Raw genomic sequence first — 23,261 nt, 5'->3', positions numbered from 1 at the left:
TAAATCGAATCTTTAGGGACAGAAAATTCCTTCTAACTCATTGTAAATAAAATTTGTTTTTCTTTTATTTAATCTTAATCTTCCTTTTAACAATCATACCTTCAACATTTGTGCATCTTAGCACAGATGATCTTGTCATACTCAGTCTCTTACATTTCTTGCATAGATGCAATGTCTTGGGTGAAATCTGATAATGAGTTAACTGCCTTCAGTGGGCTTGTTCACCATAAGTGTCCTCAATAATTGGGGCCAAACAAGTGGAAATAGGAGCACTAAACTCTACATAAAGGTTCATTATTGTATTATTTATTGTTGTAAGCATCCCAGTGGGATGTATTTTGACTGAGTTTTAAAATGTAATGTTAGCTATGTTTTATTGTATTTTTACTTAATTTATTAAATATTTCCCAAATGCATTTTAATCTGGTTTGTTTGGCTCCTGGGAATATTATGGGTTTTTTCTTTGATAACTCTATTCTAGTCAATATTTTGCAAGAGGATCTCAGTCTTTGTCTTCTGCTTTTTCACTCTCCAGCTTGTCTTTTACTACTTAGTCTTTCCATATCTATACCCTCTATGCACCATTCTTCCTGGATTTTCTCTCTAATGCTGTTATCCCCAATGCCCCAGACAGAGATATCTGAATAATTCAACTGTTAGCATAGATAATTCCTTAGCTTGGATCTCTGATTCATCCTAGGTGTTCAATGATTTGTGCTTATTAGTCTTTCAGTTTCTATTAAATATCATTTATAAACTGGGTCATACATCAACATCTACCCTGTTTAGAGAGATTATTTTTTGTTTCAATAAATGCTGGAATATTTTCCTTTATTCATTATATTCTCATTATTGTTAGAATGGAATTTCTTTGAGAGTGGAGTTTGTTTCACTTTTTTTGTATTCCCAGCACTGATATATAGTATGTGCTTAATTGTGCTTCATAATGAATTGATTGATACGCTCCACTGAAGACCTACTCTGATGCTACTCTCATCTTTTCCTCAAGAATTTTTGAACAGAAAAGTACTTTTAAAATACACAACTTTATAATCTCCAAAGAAGACAATGATGCTTAAGAAACATTTAGTGGGCTACATGGGATACTTTTACTGACCTCTTGATGTGGACAGATCTTTGATGATCTAAACTGAAAGCAAATTCCTAGAGTAAAAATTCATGACAGTCTCAAAACCAATAAGACTTTATCAAAAATCCATGTAACTTGCATGCACCTCAGATAGCTCTACTCCTAAATACCAAGTAAATTGGGTTTATGTTTAGTATGGAAAGAGTGTCTTGGAATCTTGTTTGACTTGAGGGCATAAACTATCTGTTGACTCTTTTTGTGTCTCCACAACTTAGTGCAGTGTCTGATTAATAAATATTTATTGATTGATTATTGACTGATTGACCATCATTGGACTAGCCTAGAGGATTCTAGCCCAGTGTCAACATCCTAGTCTTTTCTTCCACCTTACTTCTTTTTCAAACCATTGAAGGATTTGTAGAGGGTCTCATCATTCCATTCGATGGTGGTAATCTGATTGTTCTTCATCCCAGCAAAAGCATAGATTAAGTGAGTACAGAGACAGGGGTCGATGTTCTCAGGCGTGAAGCGCCCCAAGCCTGGCCTGTACTGGGCCCAGTTGGAGAAGTAACATGTTAGATGGTAAGCAGAACCTGTTGGCAGCAAGGAGCAGATATCATAGTGAGGCACAGCAGCAGAGCCTCCTCATTCATTTGTTCATTCAATAAGTATCTACTAAGTATCTTCTATGTGCCAGACCCTGGGAATACAATGATAAAAATGAAACAGTCCCTGCCCTCAAGAGCCTACATTCTACGAGGGAAACTATATATATACAGATATGAAGCAATTTCTGGGATAAAAGAGGGTACAAATAAATGAGAATGGGGAAGTAAGAGGCTAATCAGGCTAGATCTACTGTGACATGTAGCACTTAAACTGAATTTTGAAAAATAATAAGTTTAACAGGCATTTGAGTAGGAGAAGCAGTTTTTAACATGCATCTGATCCTCACAAAACCCTGGGTAATAAATACTAATATTATCCCCAATTATAGATTGGTAAACTAGGCCTGAGAATGTAAGTGACTTGCTTATGACCATAAAGTTAGTAAATGTCTTGGGCAAGAGTTTCATTGTTCATGATTCAAAGTCCTTTGTTTCATGAGCCCTGCCACCTTGTTGCTTAATGATTTCTTTTTTTCTTTTTTTTGGGGGGGGGGGGAGAAAATTGAGGTTAAATGACTTTCAAAAAATTCCCTAGATAGTAAGTGTTTAAAGTTAAATTTGAACTCAGGGTCTTCTAACTCCTGGGTTGGTACTCTATCCAAGGCACCATCTATTGCCTAAGGATTTCAATAGCTGGGGATAAGTAGAGAGAGCATTTGAGCATGGGGTACTGCCTGGAAAAAGACAAGACAGAGATGGGAGATGGAATGCTATGTATGGAACAGCCAACTTATCTAAAGCATGATGTGTGTGCAGGGAAAGAACTGTGTAAGAGCCTTGGGAAGGTAGGCTGGAGCTGTTCCTCAGATAGCTCCATCACAGTAAGGTTTCGGACAAAGCAGTCTCTTTGTATTAAGTCTTTGGGGGTGTCAAAAGCCTTATAGTTGAGTTCTTAGCTTTGTAACTTCCTCTCTTAGCTTGCCTTGGCTTAGCTTACTTTGATGAGCTAACTGTCCAAACTTTCAATGAAAATCTTGATCAAAGTAAAACAAAAGGAGGAAAAATCATGATCAGAGTCAAGGAACCTGGGTTCAAATCCCTACTCAGACATTTGCCGGGTGTGTGACTTTGGGCAACATTTACTCTCCCTCAACATCAGTCTTCTCATCTGTAAAATGGGGATGCCATTACATTTACTAGATATTGTGAAGAAAGTGCTCTGTCATAACAGCCTATAATAGGAGTCAGTACTTTAAAGAGCTTCACAATTTCATAAATGTGAATAGCCCTTCCACAGATGCAAATCATAACTGAATCTATGACCTTGATAAATTTTTTTGGTCATAATACCTCTCAAAAATCATTTACTAACTTCAATGATGAATCTTTGTGAACTTAATTAAGAGAACTGGGATAATCCCTATGCAAGGATACTCTAAGGAACAATAAAAGAAGGACTGAAATAGAAGGGATAGTGAACCAAGGAAAATATTCATATAAATGAAAAAATAAACAGCAGTATCTTACAGGAGCATAAATGTCCCAGACCAGAAGCTTCTTTATCAATAAGAATCTCTTTGACTTTTATCATTCTCTTTTGGGAAAAGCTGAGAGAGAAAGGCTCCATAGGTGTATATCAGTCCTTAGTGGGAAAGAAGGTAATAGCTTTGGATAATTTGCAGCTAGATTAGTCACTGAGTAGGTTCAGCTACTAAAACAATTTGGCCTTCTCTGAGCTCATGCTATCTCTGAGCTAATATGGAAAGAAATTATCTGCATTTAGATGTTTGAGAAAATGAAGAAGACTATGATAATATTAGAAAAGAGATGAGTGAGGGGGATAAAGCAGAATCCTATGACTTACCAAGGTTGGCAAACAGCACCAGGGCCAGAGCTAGAGAAGGGGGAAAAAACATAAACCAATTAACAAATATCTATTAAGTATCTACAACTTTAAAATAGGTGGGGTAGGGGCAGGTAGGTGGTTCAATGGATAGAGCACTGGCCCTGGAGTCAGGAGGAACTGAGTTCCAACCTCAGATACTTAACAATTAGCCATCTGTGTGACGGTGCCTTGCCAAAAAGAAATAGGTGTGGTGGCAGCCAAGTGGCAAAGTGGATAGAGTCAGGAAAATGAGTTCAAATGAGGCCTCAGATTCTTACTAGCTGTGTGACCCTGATTGCCTCAGTTTCCTCAAGTGTAAAATAAAGTGGAGAAGAAAATGGCAAACCACTCCAGTGTCTTTGTCAAGAGAATCCCAAATGAACCCATGAAGATTCGGACTTTGCTGACATGAGGGAACAACAACAAAAAGGATACAAAAGAAACTCAAATCTCCCTGCCTTAAGAAACTTTTATTCTATCAGTAGCACGCGGTTTGGTGTTAGAGTTTTAGTGTCTGCTCTTATGAATATTTAGAGCTCAACTTATCTCAGGTCTTTTAAGTGGATTTTCAGAGAAACTGAATGGGGATATTTTGTGGTAAAGAACGAACTGTAAAAATAATAGAAATGAAAGTCACACTGGTGAGTTCTCAGTCCTATAGATGTTAGCACTCTGTAGGCTGCTCTGCCACAGAATTTTAAAGAAAGAGACCTCAGAGACCCTCAGGCTTAACCTGTACAGGAATTCTCTCTATAAGATACATGTTTTGTGTTCCTCCAAATTCTGTTTGGAGATTCCCAGAGAAGGAAACCTTCCAATTTCAGTTACATGGACCAGTGAACAGATTGGATGTGGGATCAGAAAGAGCCATGCTCAAATTCTGCCTCGGACATATGAGCTCTATGACTCTGGATGGGTAACAATCTCTCCTCAACCTAAGTTTGCAAAATGGGGTAACTGCCAGAGTTGGGGAAATCAAAGGAGATACCACAGGGGAAATATTTTACAAACCTTTAAGTTCTATAAAGAGATTCAATTTTATTATTATTTCCAGCTTGGACAGGTCTAGTTTTGAAGAAATCTTTCCTTAAAATGAGAAAATAGAACCCTCTCCAGCTTCCACCCAGCACCCCTTTTTCTGCCATCTGGAGCCAACTGGAATAAGACTGAATAATCCTTCTTGTAGACACCATTTCCATCCTTGAGGAATTCTCTCCTCTTCTCCTTCCTTAAGCAAAGTCCTGCAGGGACATCCCCAACAAGTTTCTGGATTCTAGGTTCACTTGATGAATATTAAGATCTCACCTTCTCATGTCAGAGACAGACTCTTTAGGAGCCCAGAGGTCTTATTTGGGGGCCCAGAACTTTGCAGTCAATGAGGTAGTTATTATCCAGCTCTCCCCAGGAAATTATCTAAATTTTCCAGAACCCACAGAGGTTCTATCTACAGAAGCCTCCCTTCCCTCTACCCATTGTCTACCTTAGGCTGGGACCAATCATTCAGGTGATTTACATCAGATCCTATTTGAGGAGAATGGGCTAGATGGCGTCTTTCAAATGACTATGAAAACAGTGCAAATTCCATGATGTATGTCACGAAAAAAATTAAGGTCAAATGTCATTGAGAAGTCAATATGAAAAAAAGTGTGTTGCATGTGTCTGCTTGTCTGCTTTCACTTCTACAAAGACCTGAACCAATGCCTCGTTCTGACCCTTCTCTGTACCCATCTCTACTGTACAGGTTTACTTGCTTTTCAATTTTTCTTTTCTTCTCCTGGCTGTTATAATTGTTTTGGTAAAGAAAATTTAAAAAAACCAAGGAGGTGTATCAAGAGTGGTAGTTAAAATTGTGAAAAACCTAACAGGTAGGGAAAGAAGGAGGTGGAAGTAAACAAGGCACTCCAGGATATGGCTTTGTTAGCTTTAGGAGTAAAGAGTGAAGAGGTCTTGGGATAAGTAAAGAAGTCAGTTATGGGAGCAGGACATTTCTGGACCTCAAAAATCATTGAATTCATTTTAACACAATAAGTATTTACTAATTGCCTCCAATAACTCCCTGTGATAATAGTAAGAGGTAGCATTTTAAGATAAAGCACTTTACAAATATTATCTTCTATTATCCTCATTACAACTGTAGAGCTGAGCATTATCCGCATTTAACAGATAAGGAAACTCAGGCACAGAGAATTTAAGAGACTTGCACAGTTTCATACAATATGTATTTGAAGTTGGATTTGAACTCAGGGTTTTCTAATTTTAGGCCTGTTGATGTAATCATCACCTACTCAGTTATAGGGACTTTTACTTTCCTCTCTGTTCCCTTTGGCTAACACAGTGGTTGTCAACATTTTTTGTTCTTTGAATACCTTTCAACAAAACCGAAAAATATATATTGTGAAAACCCAGGGTAATTCATATATTGCTCATTATATTCCTTATAATTGTTCCTTGTTCAAATCACCATTAAATAATTTTTAGAACAAAACCCTTGGATTGTCACCACAAACCACCTAACGCAATGTCTAGCACAACCATATGGGGCTCAATAAATGCTTGATAAAACTAATAAAACATGTGGATGTTTTCTTAAAATATTTTAAATAAAAAAATAATGAACTATTAAAAAAGGAAAAAGCTCAAGGAATCTCTGTTATAGAAGGATGATATCATAGAATCAACATCCTAGAGGTAGAAATGACTTTACAGGTCATTTGGTCCACTCCCTTTCCCCCATTTCATAGGTGAGGACATTGAGACCCAGGGGAAATTATCTTCTATAAGCAGTAAACTATCAAGTATTTTGTAGAAGAAAAGATGTATAGTGAGATTAAATTAGAAGAAATGGAGGTATAGGTGGGCATGGGCTTGAAGAGGGGAAGACCACTTCAGATACCTAGTAACTGTGTGATCCTTGGGCAAATCACTTAACCTCACTGTCTCTCATTTTCTTCAACTGTAAAAATAATGGATTGGACTTAATACTAGTTTCTTTTCTAGCTCTAAACCTCAGAGTCTATTATCATACCTAGAGATTCTTTTTAAAGCACCAAGAAAGAAATGAGAAGGAAGAAAGTCACCAGGGATTGAGTTTTCTTTAGAGCATTCACTCACCAGTGAGGAGAGAGGCCTGTACTGGTATAGTAGGAGTTGGTCTCCAACTTTAATACCCCTGACACAAGCTTTATTGGGAGGGCTCCTATATATGAATCATCTAACCTGGGAGTTCATGTGACTAATCAGTAGATCAATAGACCTGCCCCCAAATCCATATAATGAAAGGAATAGAATGAAATGATGCCTTCAAAGGATAGTGATGCCATGCAAGGACCAGCTTACTAGCTCTTGAGGAGGTTTCCAGAGCTGATATCCTTTTGGAAAGAAAGTCTAGTTGGGTCTATTCTATGGGCATATTATGATTGGAATCAAAGCATGATTTTCTCAGCATATAAACAACCAGGTTTTTGAAAAGTTGTCCTCAGATGAACAAATGTTTTCTCTAGAACTCTAGCTTCACTTGGTCTAACTTAGGGATCAAGGAAGTTTTCTTTCCTCCATAGGATGATTGTATTGATTTCTAAGCACCGAATACACACACAAATTCTTCAGAATAACTCCAAGTCTTGTTTTTCTGACAAAGCTGTCTAGAGATCTCTAGTTCTCAAAGTATGAGACATGAAGGTCCCCAAATGTTCTGTAGTCTAGCACAGAGTCTATATCTATCTATATCATCTACATCTATATCTATATCTATATCTATATCTATATCTACATCTATATCTATATCTATATCATCTATCTCTATATCATATATATATATACTTTCTTTTCTTTCTTTCTTTTTTGATTTTTACAAAGTAATGGGATTAAGTGACTTGCGCAAGGTCCCACAGCTAGGTAATTATTAAATGTCTGGGGTTGGATTTTAACTCAGGTCCTCCTGATTTCAGGGCTGATGTTCTATCTACTGTGCTACCTAGCTGTCCCTATATCTACTTTCACAAAATATTGGCTAACAATGAAAATTGTAATCTCTTTTGTTATTATTTATAACATGATGAAATCACTTTTTGTGCCTGACATAAATAAATTCCTTCTTGCTTCTCCAAAGTAATATTTATTACTCCTTTCTTCTAGGACCATAATTATGGCAAAGAAACCAGGGCTTTGTCCCAAGATATCAAAATTTAGAGAGCCATTCAGTATCTTCTTCAGTAGATAGAAACTCCTGATCTTAGTACTTATTTAGCATAAAATAATAAGTTAAAAGAGTACTTCCTTTTATTCTTCTCCCAAAGCTATGCTCTAGGTAATTCCTTATCAATAACATGGATGCTGATATTTCCTTTTCTGCTGATTGCCCAAGGTTGATTTTTAGGTCTTTTCTGAACTTTCCAGCATTGTTAATTAAATTGCTTTCCAGTAAAAACTGTTCTCCATACATACTTTGCACTTTCCCACCTTCATACTTTTGTTCATACTTTCTCCCTTACCTCAAAAGCCTTCTCTTACTTCTCTCTGCCTGTTCAAATGTGAAGGATGAAGGGTTAAGTTGAGATCTTCCCTATTGGCTATTATGGTCCAAGAATAAGGAACTTCCTGAGCACACTGAACCAAAGTATGATTGATCAAGGCATGTTATGAAGCAGGGAGAGCTCGGGAACACTCTTAGTAAACATTTTTTGGAGTCCATACCTGGGGACTTGCCCCCCTCCTGGGGCCTAGAGAAAGTTATTGTATTCAGGATCTGAGGATGTTTAGGCTGAAACAAGTTCACTGAATTCGGTATAGAGCCCATTGGTCAATGAGTCCATTCTCGTAAATCCTTGGACCTGTGCCAGTTTTGTGAGAACACTCTAAAAGTCTTCCTTGGGAAAGTGGACTTTGGAAGTCATCCCCTTTGGAGAAAACTCTCTACCAAAAGGACTTCCCCAATTGACAACTCATAGACTGCTGTGACTTGACTTCCCTAGTTAAAGAGATCTCCAGATGCTGGAGCCTACTTCATTGGGTAACTTTTCCCTTCTTTATCTTTTCCTTTTCCTTTTTCTATGCTGATGCTTTTCTTCATATGTGTATATATGTAATGGTATATCTTTTGAGTTATAAGTATGCTAATCTGTATAATTTTGGGTTATAAATATATTAATCATCAAATTCTCATTTAATTACTTAAGAGAGTGAACAGTCTGCATAGCACATAAACTTTTCTATTACAAAGTGCCACTCAACCTTCCAGACTCAGGTTAGGTTTACTTTCCCCTAGGAAACCTTGTTTGAGCAAGCTACCACTTAGCAATTCCTCTTTTGGATTCTCATGGTACTTTTTGTTTTTACTACTCATTTAGCATTACCTAGTGACACAATATCCTGTTTATCAACAGATATCATATGGACTGGCTGAGTGATTCAAACAGGAATTCACAGGATGACTGTATTTAGGTGGAGTCCCATGCCTACAATGAATGTCATGAAAACTCAAAAATACAATATTGAGGACAGGGACTGTATTTTATCCTTTTTTTATTTCTCCAGCTTTTTACCACAGTGCCTAACACATGTGAAAAACTTCATTAATGCCTGTAGGATTATGGATTGACTGAATAGTTAAGGGTTTGTGAATTTGGTTACCTTAAACAATTTCATAAGATATAGGTCTATAAGTCAGAGTAGGAATTAACTAATTGATTATGGAAAAAAATTCCAGGTACATAATTAATGCCAATCATTTGTACTGATTGACTTACCCACCCAGGAGAGCAAAGTTATTTAAATAAGAAAGTATTTTTGGTTGAGCAAAGAATCAGAAAAAAAGGAGACAGAGTGTTGCTACAAACTAATATAAATTTGCTTTCTATTCTGCAAATACCGGTCTTGTGAAAAATAATTCATTTTAACCCCTATTCTATTTTAATCAATTTGATATATATAACATAAATCACATAGTGTTAGGCTCTTACAGTGGATCTCAAACTTTAATGTAATCTTCACTACTTGTTTACAGAGTTACAAAGTTCACTTGCTCAACCATAAGAATTCTGACAAAGATATTTCCATCCTGCTTTGCTAAAATTCTATGACCAAACCTAACATGAGTAGAATGTCCTGATGTTTTGGAAAGTTCCCCAACTTATTTTTGTACCTCCTGACCTTTCTAGCATGAGCACTCAGTGAAGATAACTACGTTTCAACAAACCTATGAGCCTGATGATATCATTACTGTTTATTTTAGTTTATGTTTCACATGTCAATAATGGAGATTCTGTATTATATACTTGCTTTAGAAAGTCAAGGTAATAAATGATGCCAAACCCTATAAACATAAGATTCTATGAAAGGGTTATCTCAGATCATGAGAAAGATCCTAGTTCCACTTCATTAGAGGATACTATATATCCTTTAATGAAGTGTCATTGGCTCAGATTTCTGTCCCAATCTCCTTTATTATAATTTGAACAATTTTATTCTGCATAATCTAAATAAGTTGTATAGATCAATAAAATCAGATCCTCCTTAGTCTTGGAAAGCACTGGAGAATATGAGGCCTGCACCTCTGAAGTGATGGGCTAAGGGTCTAGAATGAGACTTTTTATATTTTTGGGACACTCAATCCAGAAAAGTATCTTGTATGACTAGCTATATTTATTACAAGCATCCGTCCTTCCTTTTTTCAGTGGGAATAGGGGTGAGAGGTGGTAGGGAGATAAAATGGTCCATTTGTCAACTGAAAAAATATATATACATATATATTTTTAAAGAGTGAATGTTAGAGCTGTAGTCCAAAGCAGATTTAAAAGTTTCACAGTGTTATATTGATAGAATTAAGCACACTTCAAGGATTCTTAGTACCTCAGAAACTTATTCTTTTATACTATTGAATTTTCTGTATTCCCTGAAGATAGTGGCTTACTAGAATACAAAATTTTGAGATGAAGATGTTGAAGACATTCATTAGATCTGATCCCACATTTGAGCCTAGATCTCTGAGGTCAGGGGACACTGTTCCTTCAGGAGTATGCTTTCCTAGAAGACCCAAGTTGCTTGTTAAAGAGCTATCCTTTACAGCAAGACCCCTTGGGAGGACCTTTTCCTTCTTGAAAGGTCCTTAGTTTTTGTCTTTTCTCCAAACTCAGTACATTACTTGATTTGCTATCATTCTCCCCCCAATTCCAGGGCTTTCCTGGTTGTGATAGGTCAGGAACATACCCAGAGGATGTAATTTGTAACCATGCTAACATATCTGTGTGATTCAGGAGCAGGGGATAGCCACAGTTTGGGGAACATAGCCTGAACCTGAAAAAGAATCAACTTCCTATGACAAAGAGGATATCATGGGACAAAGAGACTACAGACAGGAGGAGACTTCCCTTTCCTTACATGTAGAGAGAGGGAACTATGATGAATATAACAACCCCATGGGTTTCAGTTTCAATTACACAGTTGGAAGAAAGATAAAGGGATAAGTTATAGGAAAGCAAGAAGAATAGGAGTCATAAAATATGAAAGTCTAGATGGTCACTTACCACTGAGCAGAGTGAGCCTGGCCATCTTTGCCTCAGTGATGAATGAATGCTGTCTTCACTTGCCTTTTATACCCCTTCCTTCCACCCCAGTGACCTTCCTGAGTTCTCTTTTGTCACTCCTAGTTCCAAGGTAAATGTTGATATTTGTAACTGTTACAATGCTCAGCTCTGTTCAAAGCTCTAATGATCAGGAAACACCACATCATAGTTTTACTTTTAAAGAAAACATTGTTCTCCAAATTGATGCCAACACCAATAAGTATAATTATTATGCAACAGTTAATTTAACTCCATGATTTATGGAATTGAAGGGATCATATATATCCGTGTTTAGGTAGCTCTCTAGCTAACTGGATGTTATCCCTCTTGTTCATCCTTTGAAATATTGGTCCAGTGGGTGTTCATTAGGTTTGTTCATTTTGGACAGAAATGGAACTCCAAAGGATTGAGATAAAACTCTATTGCAATCACCAGCTCAATTTCTAAAGAACCATTATATCTTAGAAAAATCATGTTCGATTGCTGTCTTGACTGACAGGTATAGTATCCTTCTTGAAGAAATCATGGCTCCATTTAAATATTGAGAATCTTACAGTTGAAAATTGATGACTTTATTGTTTTTTCCCTTTTCTGAATGTTATTTTATTTTTTCCAGTTATATTTCCAGTTAATTTTCAGCATTCATATTTTTGTAAACTTTTTGGTTCCATCATTTTCTACCTCTCTTTCTTCTTTGCCCCCTCCCCATTACAGCAAGTAATCTGATATAAGTTATACATGTAAAATCCTGTTTAACGTAGTTCCAAAACTCATGCTGTGATTGGAGAATCATAACTTAAGGGAAAAGAAACCAGGAGAAAAAGAAAAAAAACATAAACCAAGTTTTTAAATACTGAAAATTGTGTTTTGATCTGCATTCAGAATCCATAGATTTTTTTCTCTGGATGTGGATGGCATTTTCCATCAAAAGTCTTTCAGTATTGTCAGAATGGTCCTTGATCATTGAACTAATAAGAGCAGCTAACATCACAGCTGATCATTACACAATGATTCAGTTAATGTGTATAATGTTTTTGTGGTTCTGCTCATTTCACTCGGCATCAATTCATGTAGGTCTTTCCAGGTTTTTCTGAAGTCTGTCCACTCATGGTTTCTTTGTTTTCTTCACATTTTGCAAGTCAATGGGGTTAAGTGGCTTGCCCAAGGCCACACAGCTAGGTAATTATTAAGTGTCTGAGGCCAAATTTGAACTCAGGTACTCCTGACTCCAGGGCTGGTGCTCTATCCACTGCGCAATCTAGCCACCCCACACTCATGGTTTCTTATAGAACAAAAACATTCCATCACATTTATATTCCATAATTTGTTCATCCCCTCATTTTCCAATTCTTCATCACTATAAAAAGAGCTGTTATAAACAGTTTTGTTCAAGTGAATCTTTCCCCCTTGTTTATTATCTTTTTTGAGATACAGATCTAGTAGGGACATTGTAGGATCAAAACATATACACAGTTTCATTGATCTCCAGAACAGTGGGCTCAGTTTACAACTCTACCAACAGTGCATTAGTGTCCCAATCTTCCCACATCCCCTCCAACATCGATCATTTTCATTTTTTTTTCATTTTACCCAATATATTAGGTTTGAGGTGGTACTTCAGAATTGTTTTTATTTGCATCTCTCTAATCAATAATGATTTAGAGCATTTTTTCATATGACTATAAATAGCTTTAGGAAATTGATGACTTAGAGCAGAGATTCTCAAAAAGGACCTATGGGTCCTTGAAAGTCTTTCAGAAGTCTATGAAGTTAAAACACCACCAGTAAGGATGAGAAGATAGCCCATTACACAATTGGTGGTTTTAATTGTTAAAAAGTTGTTTATTAAATGGCACAAAAACTTGTCTCTTTTAAAACTTCCTCTTTAGTTTTTAATCTCCAAAACAAAGCAAAGCAATTCCAATCTTTGCCTAATGTGACAACCCCTCAAATATCTGAAGGCAGCTCTTATTTGATTTCTAAATCTTGTTTTCTCAAGGTTCTAGGTATTTCTTTCAGCCAACCCTCATGTGACACATTTCCCATTCATATTTCACCATTTTTGCTGATATAGATATGCTCCTGCTTCTCAATAACTTTTCTAAAATATAGCATTCAGAATTGATTACTGTATTCCAATGGGTTCTAAATGAAATGGAGATACTTGTATTACTCTTATGAATATAACTATAGTTAGAATGGAAGATGGGGAAAAGATACACAGATCTTTCTTCCTGTTTGTGTCCAGAGGAAAATGAATGAATGAAAAGGTATATTTATTAATCCTTTGTTATGTGTCAGAACTTAGGCATATGTGCGAAGTTGTGGGGAGACCCAAAAAAAAAGAGAGATATAGTCCCTGTCCATAAAGAACTTATATTTTCATGGGGGGAATCAGGGAGGAATATTTCAGTTTGGGAAGTCATATCAGTAGTAAATGAACTTGTGGTGCAAATGGCTGATACATTCTTTTTTTAGGAGTAATGGGAGGGAGGGAATAAATATTTGTATACACCTGCTATATGCCAGACCCTGTTAAATACTTTGAAAATATTCATTTGAGGAGCAGCTAGATGGCACAGTGGATAGAGTCAGGAGAACCCCAGTTCAACTTCAACCTCTAGGTACTTGATGCTTACTAGCTATATGAACTTGGGTAAGTCACACAACCCCGTTATTCCACCAAAACAAATTCATTTGCTCATCAGATCAGTCTCATGAGATAGGTACTGTTATTATCCCATTTTACCATTGGCGAAACCCTGACACACAGGGCTGAGTCACTTGTTCAGGGTCACATAGCTAAGAAATGTCTTAGGCCAGATTTGAACTCAGGAAAATGATTCTTCCTGGCTTCAGGAGCAGTATTCTATCCACTATGACACCACCTAGTTGTCTGTTCTTCCTTATATCCCCACCTCTTCTCCAGACAATTAAAGGAGGAATGAACTTTGTCACCAGAACCTAGAACTCTGCATTAGATTCCTGGGACCCTCCATCACTGAGTCCCTTAGGTTCCCACAGTGAAGTATGACAGTAGGGTTTCCCCTTCTCTCATCTTGGGAAGTAAGGAAGAAGGGGTCCTGTGAATTCTTATTCATTCAACACTGGAGATAGCTATTTTTCTTTTGAAAACCTCTGAGCCTCATTGAATGAGGCTCCAAAAAAGCTTAAATGGTTGAGCTTGTCTAATCCGTGTATTGTTTGTTCAAGAGGAATCCTTCAAGAGCAGTAAGGAGGAGGGACATTTGTCTCCCACTGTGGGACAGAAACTACATGACTTCAGCAGTGGAAAAATACAGATTCAAGCCACATTACTGTGTCCGAATAGGGTCTTGGGGTCAGGAGACCGGAATTCTAGCTCCAGCTCCTTCACAAACTCTGTGTGAACTTGGAAAAGGTCCATTTATCTCAATGTCTCAGTTTCTTAAACTTTTAAATAAAAAGGGGAACTATATCTATTGCTCCAGTTAACAACGTTTCTAGGGACAAAGGAGAAACTCTTTGAATCTGTGTCCTCACCTATAAAATTAGCAGATTGGATTAACTGGTCTCTAAGGTCCTTTAGAGCTATGCAAGCCTAACTGAAATCTCAGTGGGAATGTAAATCGTTGTGGAGATTGAAAGAAGGTGTCATGGGTGTTGAAGGTAGGGAGAAGACAAAGTGCACTAGGGCCTGAACAGTTCTGTTCTCACCATCTACTGTTGTAGTTCTAAAACAGCAGTTTGCTCTTTCAGGTTAGGTCTTCCTTCTCATTGTTGAGCCTGTGAAAAGTTCTTGACAGCAGTCATGGAATATGTGGAGAGAAGCAGAATATAAAGAGACTGGAAAGGCAGTTGAGGGATATGTTGTTAAAGACTTTAAAAAATCAACCAGAGAATTTGATTTTCAATCCTGGATGTATTAGGGAGTCACTGAAATTTATTCATTTTGGGAGTGACATGTTCAGACTTTTATTTTATGATAATTCCTCTATTCAATAAGCTCTCTATTGCTTTTGGGATCAAATAAAGATTCCCTGCATTCTATGGTCCAATCAAATTGGCCTCCACTATGTTCCTTCTATAATGTATTCAACCTCCAATCTCTATTTTTGTACTGACCCTCCCCCATGCAATAATGCACTCCTTTCTCATATTTGACTCATAGAACTACTGTCTTCCTTCAAAATTCTGGTCAAGTATCACCTTCTGCATGAAATCTTTCCTCCCTCACATGCCATATTACCCATAAATCTTCTCCCATAGAACCACCCATTATAGAATGATTCATATCTTGAGTGAACAAGAAAGGACAGAGTTATGGGTCTATATTAAGAAAAATATGAACAAGACTTTTATTTGGTTATCGTGATGACCATCAGGTATGCTACTTTGTTTTGCCTCTTAGAAATAGGGATGGCTACAACCATGGGTTGACTAAATGGTGCGCAATCAAATGATGAACTGATCTTGCTACTTGTACATCTCATTTCTAGAATTCCTGGAAGAATACAAAGGACTTCTTTCAACACTAAATTGCATTTGTGTGTGTGTGTTTGTGTGTGTGTGTGTGTGTGTGTGTGTGTGTGTTTGTTGGTTGGATGTCAGTGTCTATTTTTAACATTAATGATGCTTCCCAGTAGCATTAAATGAGTCAATCAAAATCAAAAGTTATAGGCCCTTTAGTTTGTTGTGTTTAAGGGAAGGTCCTCAAAACAAGACCACTTATTTAACAGGCCACAACCAAGAGAGCTAGAAAAAAGAAAACGAAAAGTGCACCAAGATATCTCATTAATCACCTCAGAATAGATGACCCTAACTGGGGCATCCCATTGGCCCTCTCACACTGTTTTGGAGCCTGCTATCTCTACCCTGATTCTAAGGTGATACAACCAGAAATACCATCAGGGAGATTTGCCTATGCCAGACTTTAGTCTGGAGCAGGAGAGGAGATTCCACAATGATCTTTTGGGGTGCTTCTCTCAAGACTAGATAGTTGACCATATCAAACTCTTGTTGGTACTCGAATCCATACTTGAAGGCAACTCGAAGATCAAAGTTCTTCCTGGTTCAGAGTAACTTGCATGTTTTTTATGAAGGGAGGAAAACTACTCAAGGGAAAGTAATTGGTTTCCTACACCTGAGGTCATAGCCAGGAAGACTCCAATTAACCTAAAAAAAGATGGTTCCAGTCATTGGAGATTCAGAGTGGAAAGGAGGGGATTATCGTCCTGTCAGAACTCAAGATGGAAGTGATAAAGGGTAGATAACCTTCTAAGAATCATTTGTATGTCCTTTGGACTGGCCGATATCCAATAACATTGAAGAATTTAATTATGTCTTTGTGGGACTGTTGGATGAGTTTAAAGTTGCTTACCTGGATGATGCCTTAATATTTATGCATTGTAAGTTAAAACATCATAATACATGCAATTTATCCTGTTCTGGCATCATGCTTGTAACACAAGATGAACAAAGAGATACCTTTCCTTTCCCTCCAGTAACCTTTTGGAGGATTAGTTTTAGGTACGATCTATCCATAATATCTGCTAACCATGTGCAACTGGCTGTCACGAGGAGGAAATCCCTGCTTCAGTTGGGAAATTCTTGGCATCTTCTGCCTCCTTTATGCCTCCACATGTTAGATATTAGGAGACGTCTTATGTTCTTTAGACTCAACAGGCCCTCAATGCAGAATCTTTTCATCTTTAGGGAACTAAAGAGAACCAGATGGCATAGTCCATACAGTCCTGGACTTGGAGTCAGGGACACCTGTGTTTGAATCCTGTTTGTTATTTTCTGACTGTTTGACATGCCCAAATCACTTAATCTGCCTCATTTTTTGGTTCCTTATATGTAAAATAGGGTTGATAATAGTACCTACTTTACCAGGTTACTGTAAGGACCAAAGGAGATACTCTATGTGAAACACTTTATAAACCTAGAAGTGATAAATAAATGGTAGTTGTTATTATTAATTCAGTCAGCTAGGTGGAGCCATAGTGCACAAAGAACTGGACCTGGAGTCAGGAAGACTCATCTTCCTGAGTTCAAATTTGGCCTCAGACACTTACTAACTGTGCGACCTTGGGCAAGTCACTTAATCCTGTTTGCTTCAGTTTCCTCATCTGTAAAATGAGCTGGAGAAGGATATGACAAAGCATTTCTGTATCTTTGCTAAGAAAATTTCAAATAGATGATGACTGAAACAAAAATAAAAATTATTATTATTATTATTAATAGCATCAGTAAATAATTATAAAATATATAAATAGTAATAAATTTTTATTAATAAGTGAGTTTCTATCTTATTACTCTCAGCAACTATGTCTCTTCAAGCTTCCCACACAGTTCCTACACCTAAGTCTCCCACTGAAGATTTCACCTTTTATTTTGATAAGAAAATAGAAGTTATTGGCTGAGTTCCTTCTTCTTCTCCCCGATGTTCATCCTTCATTTTTGAAGATATCCAATGACAAGATGATGTCTTCACATATACACAAATTAGATTGAAATGAAACAGAGCTGTCAGAAGTCAACCTCTCTCTTTTTCTTTGAGAATGATGATAGTGCCATGAAAGGACCAGCTTAATAGCTCTTTGAGCAGCTTCCAGAATTGGTAAGTCTTTGGAGAAGGAGTCTGGTTGAGTCCTATTGTGGTCTTTTGTGCTTGAAATCAAAGCATGTTTGTCTTGGCATAGCAGCAACCACCACCTTGGAAAGTAGTCATTAGATTAACAAATGATTTCTCTTATTTAGCCTCAGTTTATCTATTTGAGGGACAAGTGAGTCCTCTTTCTTCTATTAATTTTTTTTTAAAAAAAGGCAACATCAAGATTGGTGTCTATATTAAATATTAACTAACAAAATATGACAGGAACAAAATATTGACACTTTCAAATATCTGCATAAATGACATTATGAAAGACCGAAAAACTGTAAGACTCTTGTGGATGTTACTTGGAGAAACACTTTTAAAAAAAATTATTTATTTGAATTTTACAATTTTTTGCTCTAATCTCACTTCACTTTCTCCATTCCTTACAGAAGGCAGTCTGTTAGTCTTTACACTGTTTCCATGGTATGCAGTGATCTAAGTTGAATGTGATGAGAGAGAAATCATATCCCAAAGGAAGAAAAATAAGTATAAGAAATAGCAAAATTACATAATAGGATAACAGGGTTTTTAAAAAAAAATTAAAGGTACTAGTCTTTGGTCTTTATTCAAGTTCTGGATATAGATGGGTATAACAAATACCCTAAAATTGTGCCTGATTGCTGTATTGGTGGAATGAGAAAGTCCATTAATATTGATCATCACCCCCCATGTTGCTTTTAGGGTGTACAATAGTCTTCTGGTTCTGCTCATTTCACTCAGCATCAGTTCATGCAAATCCTTCCAGGCTTCCCTGAATTCCCATCCCCCCTTGTTTCTAATACAACAATAGTGTTCCATAACATACAAATACTGCAGTTTATTAAGCCATTCCCCAATTGATGGACATTCACTCAATTTCCAATTCTTTGCCACCACAAATAGAGCTGCTAATGAATATTTTTGTACAAATAATGTTTTTACTCTTTTTCATAATCTCTTCAGGGTATAGACCCAGTAGTGGATCAAAGGGCATACACATGTTTTTGCCCTTTGGAAGTAATTCCAAATTACTCTCCAGAAGCTTGAATGAGTTTACAGCTCCAGCATCAATGCATTAGTGCCCCAGATTTCGCATGTCCCTTTCAAGCATTGATCATTGTCCTTTCTGGTCATATTGGCCAGTCTGAGAGGTGTGAGGTGGTGCCTCAGAGATGCTTTAATTTGCATTTCTCTAATAAATATTAATTTAGATCAATTTTTATGTGACTATGGATCACTTTGATTTCCTGATATGTAAATTGCTTTTGCATATCATTTGACCATTTGTCAATTGGGGAATGGCTTATTTTTTTAAAAATTTGACTCAGTTCTCTGTATATTTTAGAAATGAGTCTCTTCTCAGAAACACTAGTTGTAAAAATTGTTTCTCAATTTACTACATTTCTTTTGATCTTGGCTACAGTGGTTCTGTCTGTGCAAAAGCTTTTTAATTTAATGTAACTGAAATTATCTAGTTTGTTTTTAATGATGTTCTCCATCTCTTCCTTAGTCATAAACTGCTCCCCTTTCCATTGATCTGACAGGTAAACTATTCTTTGATCTCCTAGTTTGCTTATAATACTGCTTTTTATCTCTAAATCCTATATCCATTTTGATCTTATCTTCGTATAGGGTGTGAGGTATTGGTCTAATCCAAGTTTCTGCTATACTAACTTCTTTTTTGCAGGGGGTGGGGTTGTTTTTTTTGTAAGGCAAATGGGGTTAAGTGGCTTGCCCAAGGCCACACAGCTAGGTAATGATTAAGTGTCTGAGGCCGAATTTGAACTCAGGGACTCCTGACTCCAGGGCCGGTGCTTTATCCACTGCACCACCTAGCTGCCCCCATACTAACTTCTAATTTTCCCAACAGTTTATATCGAAGATAGTTTTTCCCAAAAGCTGGACTCTTTGGGTTTATCAAGTAGCAGATTATTATAATCATTTCCTGCTATTGCACCTAGTCTATTCCACTGGTCCACCACTCTATATCTTACCCAATTCCAGACAGTTTTGATGACTGATGCCTTATAATATGATTTTAGATCTGGTAAGGCTAAGCCACCTTCTTTGCACTTTTTTTCATTGAATACCTGGAAATTATTAACTTTTTATTTCTCCATTTGAATTTACTTACAACTTTTTCTAACTCATTAAAGTAATTTTTTAAAATGTTGATTGGTAGGGCACTAAATAAGTAGTTTAATTGTGGAAGAATTGTCATTTTTATTATATTAGCAGTTGATATTTGCCCAGTTATTTAAATCTGATTTTATTTGTATGAGAGGTGTATTGTAATTGTTTTCAAAAGGTTTCTGAGTCTGCCTTGGTAGGTAGACTCCCAAGTATTTTATATTGTCTGAAGTTACTTTGACTGGGATTTCTCTTTCTAGCTCTTTCTGCTGCTTCTTACTAGTCATGTATAGAAATGTTTTGGATTTATGAGGGTTTAGTTTATATCCTGTGACTGCTAAAGTTACTAATTATTTCTAGTAGTTTTTAGATGATCTTTTGGGATTCTCTAGGTGTACCATCATATGGTCTGCAAAGATTGAGAGTTTTGTCTCTTCCTTCCCAATTCTAATTCCTTCAATTTCTTCTTCTCTTATTGCTGGAGCTAACATCTCTAATACAATATTGAATAGTAGTGGTGATAATAGGCATCCTTGTTTCACCCCTGATCTTACTGGGAATGCCTCAAGCCTATCCCCATTGCATATAATGCTTGTTGAAAGTTTCACATGTATACTGCTTATTATTCTAAGGAACAATCCATTTATTCCTACACTGTCTAGTGTTTTTAGTAGGAATGGGTGCTGTATTTTGTCAAAACATTTTTCAGCATCTATTGATGTAATCATATGATTTCTGATAGGTTTGTTATTGATATAATTAATTATACCAATAGTTTTCCTAATATTGAACCAACACTGCATTCCTGGAATAAATCTTATTTGATCATAATGCATTATCCTAGTAATAACTTGTAATTGTATTGCTAAGATTTTATTTAAGATTTTTGCATCTATCTTCATCAGGGAGATAGGTCTATAATTTTCTTTCTCTATTTTAACTCTTTCTACTTCAGGTATCAGCACCATATTGGTGTCATAGAAAGAGCTAGGCAGAGTTTCATCTTCACCTATTTTTCCAAATTGTTTTTATAGAATTGGAATCAATTGTTCCTTAAATGTTTGATAGAATTCATTTGTGAATCCACCTGGCCCTGGAGATGTTTTCTTAGGGAGTTCAATAATGACTTGTTGAATTTCTTTTTCTGAGATATGGTTATTTAGGTATTTTATTTCATCTTCATTTTACCTGGGCAACTTATATTTTTGTAAATATTTGTCCAATTCACTTAGATTATTAAACTTTTTGGCATAGAGTTGGGCAAAATAATTCCAAATTATTACTTTAATTTCCTCTTCATTGGTGGTGAGTTCACCTTTTTCATTTATGATACTAGCAATTTGGCTTTCTTCTTTCTTTTTTTTAAATAAATTAATCAGAGGTTTATCACTTTTATTGTTTTTTCCCAACTCTTGCTTTTATATATTAGTTCAATAATTTTCTTGCTTTTGATTTTATTAATTTCTCCTTTAATTTTTAGTATTTCTAATTTGGTACTTAATTGGGGGGGTTAATTTTTTCTCTAATATTTTTAGTTGAATGCTCAGTTCATTGATTTTCTCTATGTAATTCATGCAAAAATTAAAGAAATGATCTATCCCCTAATAATTGTCTTAACTGTATCCCATAAGGTTTGGTATGTTGTTTCACTTTTGTCATTGCTAGGATGAAATCATTAATTCTTTCTGTAATTTTTTGTTTGAACCACTTATTCTTTAAAATGAGGTTATTTAGTTTCCAATTAGTTTTCTCCTTTGCCTGTTATTGAATGTGATTTTTATTGCATTATTATCTGAGAAGGAAGTATTCACTGTTTATGTCTTTCTGCATTTGATTATGAGGTTTTTATGCCCTGGTACCTGGTCAATTTTTTGTAAGTGCCATGTACTGCAGAAAAAAAGTATGTTCCATTCTATCCCCATTCCATTTCCTCCATAGGTCTATCATGTCTAGGTTTTCTAATAATCTATTTACCTCCTTAACTTCTTTCTTGTTTATTTTGTGGTTAGATTTATCTACATCTGAGAGCAGGAGGTTGAGGTCTCCCACCAGTAGAGTTTTGTTGTCTATGTGTTCCTGTAAGTCCTTCAACTTTTCCTCTAAGAATTTGGATGCTGTACCATTGGGTGCATACATATTTAGTATTGAAATTATTGTCTATGGTACTTTTTAGGAGGATATAGTTTCTTTCCTTATCTCTCATAATGATATCTATTTTTTGCAGCTGCTTTGTCTGAGATAAGGATTGCTACCCCTGCTTTTTTCACTTCAGCTGAAGCAAAATATATTTGCTCAAGCCTTTTACCTTTACTCTATATGTATTTCTCTGCTTCAAATGAGTTTCTTCTAAGCAGCATATTGTAGGATTCTGTTTTTAATGCACTCTATTCACTTACGTTTTAAGGGAGAGTTCATCCCATTCACATTCAAAGTTATAATTACTAACTTTATTGCCCTCCATGTTATCTTCCCTCTGTTTGTAATTCTCCCCTTAATTCACTTTATCCATATTCCCCAGCATTTTATTTATTAAAACCATCCTCTTCAGTGTGTTTTCCCTCCTATATCCAGCCCCCTCCCCCTTTCTTTTCCATTACCATTGCCCCCTTCTTCCTTCCTGTCCATCTGTTAGTTCCCCTTTTCCTGCCCCCTTCCCTTTTCCCCTTTTAATACTTGAAAGGTAAGATAACTTAACTTAACTTAACTTAACTGAGTGTATGTATTTAACTTTAAGTCAAATCTGATGAGAGTCAGATTCAGGCAGTTCTAACCTCCTCCCTTCCTCTCTATTGCAATAGGTACTTTTTACCTCTTAATGTAATGAGATTAACCCCATTCAATCCCCTCCATCCTCCCATCTCTTTACTGTCCCACTTTTTAAGGAGGTTTTGTTTTTAAATCATTCTATCTGAATCACAGAACAGTCATGAGTGTCCAACATTGCTGGCTAAATATATTCTCTTTGATAGAGTTACAATTCTCGAGAGTTATGATAATCTTTCCCCCAGGTAAGGATATAGACAGTTTCATCTTATTGGATAGCAATTTCATGGATAAGTCCTGAGCGTCCATCACTTCTGGCTAAGCATATTCTCTCTATAGAGTTATAATTGTCAAGAGTCATTAAAGTCTTTCTCCCAGTAAGGATATAGCTAGTTTTATCTTATTGAATAGCAGTTTTTTTACTTTATCCATTTTTTTTACCCTTTCATGTGTCTCTTGTGTCTCCTGTTTGAAGTCCAAATTTTCCATTAAGCTCTCTTCTTTTCATCAGGGAAAGTTGGATATCTCCTATTTCATTAAATGTCCATGTTTTCACCTGGAAGTGATGGCTCAGTTTTGTGAGATAGTGAATCTTGGCTACTTTCCA

The 23,261-nt window shown here is 36.3% G+C and overlaps 1 pseudogene; it reads right to left on the bottom strand.

The window, feature by feature from the left end:
* The window catches only part of LOC141490053 (acidic mammalian chitinase-like), a 29,525-nt pseudogene extending 18,343 nt beyond the window's left edge, over positions 1-11,182 (bottom strand).
* Between the last annotated feature and the right edge of the window lie 12,079 nt (positions 11,183-23,261).

The sequence above is a fragment of the Macrotis lagotis genome, chromosome 5, assembly GCF_037893015.1.
Source record: "Macrotis lagotis isolate mMagLag1 chromosome 5, bilby.v1.9.chrom.fasta, whole genome shotgun sequence".
NCBI lineage: Eukaryota > Metazoa > Chordata > Mammalia > Peramelemorphia > Peramelidae > Macrotis > Macrotis lagotis.
The sequence above is the reverse complement of the archived record's forward strand: the minus strand, read 5'-3'. Positions and strand labels throughout refer to the sequence as shown.